The sequence below is a fragment of the Dipodomys merriami genome, unplaced genomic scaffold (genome assembly GCF_024711535.1).
Source record: "Dipodomys merriami isolate MVZ:Mamm:240054 unplaced genomic scaffold, mDipMer1.0.p SCAF_843, whole genome shotgun sequence".
Classification (NCBI taxonomy): domain Eukaryota; kingdom Metazoa; phylum Chordata; class Mammalia; order Rodentia; family Heteromyidae; genus Dipodomys; species Dipodomys merriami.
In genome coordinates, this window is record NW_027206450.1 from 297,296 (window position 1) to 303,511 (window position 6,216).

Genomic DNA, 6,216 nt, shown 5'->3' on the forward strand with positions numbered 1-6,216 from the left:
TGTTTTTTTTTCTTTCATGCATTTGTTTCTAACGCATTTATAAGATTATTTCTTTGTTGCTTTGTATGTCCCTCCCCCACAGTATAACCCCTGCTTTCACTATATTTGATGTCGGTATAATCTGTGGAGGAGATGGGGAAAAAGAAGTCGTTTAAGGATACAGGTGGACCCGTTGTAACAATGAGAAGTACAAGTTGTCATGTCGAAAACGAACTTTACAACTTTGGTGGGGGGGGGGGGAGGAGGAGCCGGGGGAGGAGGCTGGGAAGAGTTGTGAAGAGTAAACAAAGGAAGAGGCTGCAATGCTTGATAAGAAATGTACTCATTATATTGCCCATGTAATTGTAACCCCTCTGTACAGTGTGTTCACAGAAAATAAAAAGAAAAAGAAAAAAAGAAAAAAAGAAATATATGGTTGTAAAATTTCACGACAATTCTTTTGAACTTCCTTTTTTTTCAATTGTGCAGTTTAAAAAATCAATTGCACTTTAGATATAAAAAATATTCTGTGCTCAATTCAGCATCACATACACTAACATTGGAACGATACAGAGAAGATTAGCATGGCACCTGCACAAGGATGACATGCAAATTCGTGGAGTGCTCCAGATTTTTACAACAGAAGCTGGAGGGGATGTGGCCACAAGGGAACCATACAGCATTGTTGGTGGGAATGTAAACGTGTTCAACCACTTTGGAAAGCATTATGGAGGTTCCTCAAAAGATTGCCCATAAAGCTCCCCTTTGACCCAGCAATCCCACTTTTGGGGATTTACCTAAATGACCACAAACAATACCATACTAAAACTACTATCACAACTATGTTTATTGCAGCAATATTTATGATAGCTAAGATATGGAACCAACTTAGATGTCCCTTCTAGATGAATGGATCAAGAATATGTGGTATATATACACAATGGAATTCTATGCCTCCATCAGAAAGAATGACATTGCCCCATTTGTTAGGAAATGGAAAGACTTGTAAAAAAATATATTAAGTGAAGTCAACCAGGCCCAAAGAAAATTGCCAGTGGGTTTACAAAGTTGTGTTTAATACCACTTCTATGATGGCTTAATGCTTTGTAAACAGAAGTCATTAGAGAAATGCAATTCAAAATTACTATGATACTACTTCATAACTATTATAACCCTCATCAAAAAAAAATCAAAAGAACCAGGTGTGGTGGTAAAGACTTGTAATTCGAAGCGTTTAGGAGGTAGGAGTAAAAGGATTTGGGTCTGAGGTCATCTTGGGTCCTGCACACAGTAAAAACCTGCCCTTTTAAAAAACTCAAAAGGTAATAATGTTGGCTGATGAGAGTGTGGAGAAAGGGAAACTTTCTACACTCTTGGTCAAAATACAGGTTACTATTCTCCTTGTAGAAAATAGTATGCAGTTTTCTAAAGAAATCCAAAGTTGAAATATCATCTGATCCACCAATCATGTGATTATTTCTCTCTGAGTAACTTGTATATATATATATCTGTATTTCATTGTTATTCACATTATTCACAAAAGCCAAGATAATAAACTGTGGTGCATGCACAAATATATTTTTATGTTTCATCCTTAAAACGAGACTTCTCCCATTATCCACAACCTATAATGACCTGAATGATGTATTCTAAATGAGGAAAAATGTTGTCTTCTGATTTTTGTAAACACACACACACACACACACACACACACACACACACACACACACACACACACACACACACACACACACACACACCTCAAACATTAAGAGAGAATTTTTTAAAGTAGAATTGCTGGGGGATTTAGGTCATAATGTAGAAAATAGTAGAGATACAGGATGAACCGCTATAGATTTGTAATTTACAACATGAGGATACAGGGGACAACACTGGCCTTACATAGGAATGAAGCTAAATAAGTAGGAGTTGTTATTCCTTATAGGGGTTGTTCTTTTGGGTGTTCTTCCTCCAGTAATGGATAAGAGAAACATAATTCTTTAAATATACCTGCCTGTTTGCAGAAATAATAACAAACAATACAGCAATAATTTTGTATGCTCAACATAGGACAAAATGTCAAATTAAAATACATGAGATTATCCTTGGTGTAAACTAATTATTACAAATAAGGGAAACTCTGGGACCTATATTTTTTTAAGTCTGGCTTACTTAATATAATTTTTTTCCAAGAACTTCCATTTCCTTACAAATGAGGTGGTATCATTCTTTCTGATGAAAGCATAGTATTCCGTGTGTGTGTGTGTGTGTGTGTGTGTGTGTGTGTGTGTGTGTGTGTGTGTGTGTGTGATTTTCTTGATCCATTCATCTACTGAGGGGCCTCTAGATTGATTCCATATCTTATCTATGGTAAATAATACTGTGATAAACATAATTGTGCTGGTAGCTTTACTGTGGCATTGCTTGTGGCCACCTGGTTAAATGCCCAGAAGCGAGATTACTGGGTAATAGAGGAGCATTATTGTGTACATCAAGGATAATCTTAGTAGATGAGCAGAATAGCCCTCTAGCTATGTACATATGACCGTATAAGATGATTCCAAGTGAAATGAACTCCAAGACATGTTTTTTGTTGTTGTTGTTTTTTGTTGTTGTTGTTCTTAATGTACTGCATGATTTCTTTTTATCCTTTTGTGTTTTCCCCACCTATAGTTTATCCCCTGTAGTCGCTGTATTTGGTTTTGATTAACATTTGATTAATGTTTAATATTTAGTCACTGTATTTGATTTTGAATAACCCTGGTTATTGTAAATATGTTGATATGAACTAGGTTAGGGAAAGGGAAAAATGGTGAGACAAAGGACAAGGGGGAGAAGACAATATGTTGGAAATAATCTTGGAGGGGCTGTTGGGAGGGAAGAAGGAGAAAAATGGGGGAAGGGATAACAAATTAGAAAAGAAATAAATTCATTACCTTATTTAGGTAACTATAATCCCTCTGTACATTACCTTGACAGTAAAATTTAAATAAACAAAATAAAATAAAGAATGGATGAGAAGGGGAAACAAAGGAGGAGGCAACAATGCTTGATAAGAAATTTATTCATTATCTTACCCATGTAATTGTAATCCCTCTGTACAGTATTTTCACAATAAAAATAAACTAAAATAAAATACATGAGGACAGCAATACAGGATATGGGACTGGGGAAAATACTATACTAAGAGTAGAACAGATGTGGAGAGCAGAAATTTTACTTTAACATAGGAAGTAATTAACTAGCATACAGATTTTCAGCCTCATGTCAGTAACTAATCAGCAAACCAATAGAGATAAAATAGAAAACTAAACAATAAAGATGAAGACACAACTTGGACCAAAAATAACAAATGACACAATTAGGAAACAAATAACAAGCTGGTAAGTTTAAAAATATTAACTATAATTCTATTAACAGTTGTTTACATCACAATTTGTTAGAACTGTAATTCAAATCACAGTTTAGTACTATATCATTTTAATAAGTTACTTATTATTGATTTCTTAATGTTGAATCCTTAATATATAATTTTACTTATAGCAGCTATAGAAAAGAAGAAAGTGAATCTAATTTTAATAATATAGTTCATGAATTGTAAAATTGAGAAGCATTGGAATTTAAACAAATAATATATCATTACTTTTTAATTCTGTGAATTAATGTAATAATTCTAAGTGTATTCTACAATTAGCACTCATCTTAACATCAAATAATAAATTATTGCAAATGACTTTTGGTATTAAGTGGAAGGGTTCAGCACTGTGGTAAAATTCACACCACACAGAACAAGAGAGTATGACTCCTCTCATCTAGCATAAACTGTGGAAATTTGATTTCTACATGCACGTTAAATTCCTGTCTAGGTAACGTCTATAAAATTATATACAATTATATACACGAGGAGTATTTCAGATGATACATAAAAGTCATATACATTAATTATTTTTCTGCACCAAATAAGTATCTATAGAGAGACTGCATTTCTGAGTAGATGATGGTTTATGTGTGCCAGATTATTCATATTAAGGCTTATTTTATATTTTTGACATTGTTTCTACAGTTGGATTTAATTTTTCATAAGGGGTTAAGTGTATTATATTGGATATATGAAAGTAAATGGAATCTTTATTCTATTAATCCTTTGCCACTTGTCTAATCCCAATATAAATTATCCATGTGTTTGAAGTAATGAAAATAACAATAGATTTTTTGTTAAAATAACAATAGATATAAGCACAATAAATCATTCTGTAGTAGACAAGTATTTTCACCTTTATTTTGATAGTTGGTCCTCTTTTACACTACAGAATATTCTTGGGAAAAAGTGCTCCAGGCTGACCACAACTGCAGAATATTATGGTTTGATCTATAATAAGATAAGGAAGGAAGGGGAACCTTTCTTCCTAAAGTCTGCTCCCAGGAATGTGATCAGTTGTATGGTGGTGACTTGGAGATGAACATTTCCAATGAACAGTCATCTTAACAAGCCATCTTGATATAACATTTCTCTAATTGGTTATAGAGGATTTTTTATGGCTTTGCAAGGATGCCAGATTGCCTCATTTTGAGACAATTTAAACAGGAATTTAGTCACCTGTTCTTTGTATCTTTAGGAGAAAAACCCATTGACTCTAAGCCAGGGGATCACAAAGGCTCAGAAAAGCTACTACCTTCAATAGTGATCCTAGACTTCTAAAAACAAAACAAAACAAAACAAAACAAACAAAAAACACTCCAGTAAGCACAGCCAGTCAGGGCTGCTATCACAGACTACATGCAGTCAGGCCAGAAACAGAAGTTGAGAGTCATTTAGTTGATAATATATTTTTATGAGACAGACTCAAATGAGACTCCAGAGATAGGGTCAGAAAGACTGATGAGAGGGACTAAAATTGATCACACGAAGATTGGAAAGTAGAATTGCTTGTAGAACAAATAAATCATAGAAAGCCTGTGCATGTAAGAACAAGACAGCAGACCAAATTCCAGAAATGCACATTATCTTAGAGGTCAACTTAATGAATTATCAATGGAAATCTTTGAAATCTTAACTATTTGACCACATGTGGGAGGACAATTGCTGAAGAGAAAGAAAATATCATCAGTCTGTTAGGAGGTCCAGTATCACATTAGGAATTAATAAAGCACAGATTTGTAATAAAAAGAGAAAACAATTATTCCAACTGAGGGGTTCATTTGTTTTGATGTAACAGTTCTTGATTTAGGTGCTAGCAATTAACATACAATTGATCCAGTCCCACAGCTGAGTTGATATTGACTGCAGTATTCCTACATAAAGGGAAAGAGAAACTTTACAAATATCTGATGAAATGAGTTGAGGATGAAGTGTTCTAATAGTGATATCTGAGGTTTAGACACAGGTGAAGAGGTGGATTTTCTTTTCTAAAATTCCCCCATTTTTATCCTGGTGCCAGTGGCTCACAACTGTAATCCTAGCTACTCAGGAAGCTGAGGACTGTGGTTCAAAGCCCCCTGGGCAGGAAAGTCCCTGAGACTCATATCTCCATTTAACCACAGGAAAACCAGAAGTTGCACTGTGGCTCAAGAGGTAGAGAACTCACCTTGAGTTGAAGAGCTCAAGGACAGTGCCCAAGCCCAGACTTCAAGCCCTTCAGACTAACAACAAAAAAATCTCCCTTTTCTTGGACTGCCTACCTCTTTTCCTAACATTCAACAAAGAAGCCTTTTTATCACCCACAACATTTAAGTCCTATCCTAGCTACTGCAAATAGAATGATTTGGTTTCTCATGTCAAAAGTTCATATTTGAAGAAACAAATAACAGCAGTGGTAACGTTTTGCAAGTCCTTGAACTCTGGGCCTGTGTTATGCAGGTAGCTTTCATGTGAGATTGTTTGTTATTTATTGAATTACTGCCGATGAGGGGAATTACTGGGTCTTAAGGGAGATCTATATTTAGTCTTTTCAGGAAACTCTGTATTGCATTCCACAGTGGATGAACAAGTGTAATTTCCCACCAACAGTGTAATAGAGTTCCCAATTGGCTACATCCATGTCAATATTTGCTATTGTTAGCTTTCTTGATAATGGCCATTCTAACTGGGACGAGATAGAATCAGTCTTGTTTATTTGTAGATTTGTAGGCACCTTCTAGCTACCATAAATGAATGAATCCATGAAACTTATATTGCTCTGAGTCTGTATTCCGTTCTTTTTGCTCTTAGTATAATTTTACCAAGCCTTTCATTTTCCT

The 6,216-nt window shown here is 34.8% G+C and overlaps 1 non-coding gene across 1 annotated transcript; it reads left to right on the top strand.

Annotated features, from left to right (window-relative positions):
* The first annotated feature begins 508 nt into the window (after window positions 1-508).
* Window positions 509-615, top strand: LOC138820164 (U6 spliceosomal RNA). The gene has a single exon (XR_011369747.1). It is a non-coding gene; the product is annotated as a U6 spliceosomal RNA (small nuclear RNA).
* Window positions 616-6,216: the final 5,601 nt, after the last annotated feature.